Source organism: Mus pahari, chromosome 2 (genome assembly GCF_900095145.1).
Source record: "Mus pahari chromosome 2, PAHARI_EIJ_v1.1, whole genome shotgun sequence".
Classification (NCBI taxonomy): domain Eukaryota; kingdom Metazoa; phylum Chordata; class Mammalia; order Rodentia; family Muridae; genus Mus; species Mus pahari.
In genome coordinates, this window is record NC_034591.1 from 57,894,859 (window position 1) to 57,896,805 (window position 1,947).

Here is a 1,947-nt window from a genome sequence, read left to right on the forward strand (position 1 = left end):
AGGCAGAGGCAGGCAGATTTCTGAGTTCGAGGCCAGCCTGGTCTACAGAGTGAGTTCCAGGACAGCCAGGGATACACAGAGAAACCCTGTCTCGAAAAACAACAACAACAAAAAGATAGACTCATGTGCTGAGAAGACGTGATGATGTGGTGAAGCAAGACCCGTGTGAGGGCATGTGATGTTTAGAGGGAGTATTAATAGGACTCAGTGAACAGTCAAAAGAGACTTGCTTGCATATCTAGCTTTGCAACATTTCTTGGTCTCATGTCCATTGCTGATCTTCCCTTCGTTGAGAGAGGCACGGCAAAGAACTTTTCCTGGCATAATCACTCCTGCTGGCTTGTGCCAATTCGGCAGAGGCCTGGCTGTTTCTGCAAGTTTGTACCACCACTGCTGACTCGTGTTTGTGATCCCGACACTACTGAATTGGACTGCTAGTATATTCATAAAGTGTTTGTCAGTAGATAGAGCTGCTGCTGCTGACTTCTGTGAACTGAACTGCTGATTTCCTGACAACGTAGATGGGATTTGCTTCAAAGAAAAATTTCTAAACAGGTTCACTTCCCCCCCCCCCATATCCTAATATCCTTTCTTTTCCACTACCTCTGGTGGGTGGTGGACTAGAAGGGAGGTTAAAGCATTTAAGAAATTTTAATATGAATTAAAAGTAGGTTTTGAAAATTGAAGCTTACAAACTTCAAGCCCAAGGGAAGAAGTTGGTATAAAATCAGATGAGAGAAAAATCTGTGGTTAACTGGCCTAGTTGCTATGAGGAGATTATTCGCAAAGATAAGAACCATTCCAAGGAAGGCCTGCAGTTCTGGAAGGCACCCCTGGGAGACCCGAGGGCTGACCAACTCTGCTGCTGTCTGGACCCAGATCCAGCACCTCTCGTTGGTCTGCCCCAACACCTACGAGCTGCTGGAACAGGTGAGAAGCTGGTGCTGCAGAACCGAGTCCCGGAACAAGGCATCACCATCGAGGATGGGAACCTGAAGCATGACTGTGATCAAAGCTTTCAACCAGCACCCCAGAGTCCTCCGAGAAGGACCCATAGAGGCTCCAAAGGGAGATCAGGGTTGGCAGAGGAGTCTGCAGAGCTTGCAGTGTCCCCAGAAGAACTAGAAAAGGGCAGGTCCATAGGGAGATGCTTTTTAAAAATGGACTTAGGATATTGGAAGGAAAGATGGCAGAATGGACCTGGGTGTGCTGGAGAGAATGGCAAAGCCCCAATGCCTTGGTCTATGCTGTAGCCAGAACCCTTGTGGAAGTTTATGATCTGAGCTGCTGTTGACTACAGAGGCCAAGGATGCTTCCGCAGTGATGTGAAAGACTACGGACGCACAGTTGAGAATGTGAGAAGTAGAAAGGAGGCGTCTGTGACAAGCTCTCTCTACCCTCACCCCCCACCTCCCAAAACAAAAACAGCCTAGATAGGAAGACATTGAAGGGAACTCTCAGAAATTATGGTAAGTATTAAAGTCTAGGTAAAATATTAAGGCCTGGATAGAATGTTAAGACCTAGGTAAAACCTTAAGGCTGCTACCTGGTACTGCTAGCCTGACGTTATCTAAAAACTTTCTCATGTGTTTCTGCTGTTACTAGAAACTTTCTCATGCCCAAGTTATTACATATTCCGTAATGTTCTGAGACCCTAGAAACCAGTCAGGACAGAAGTCAGCAGAAATGTTTTGTATAGTTACCCACAGTAAGCTTGGACCCGAACCAGCCACCAAGGAGCACTTCCTGCTCCCATGCATAAGCTTTTCTGAGTATTTGCTTAACTTATTAACTTATTAGTAAGTTGCCCCTGGGATGGGTCCTAGCATGAGAGAGACACATACAACATGTAGTGGCTATTCCTGGTTGNCAACTTGACTATATTTGAAATGAACTACAATCCAGAATTGGAAGGCTCACCAGTGAACCTAATCTGGAGACTGGGAG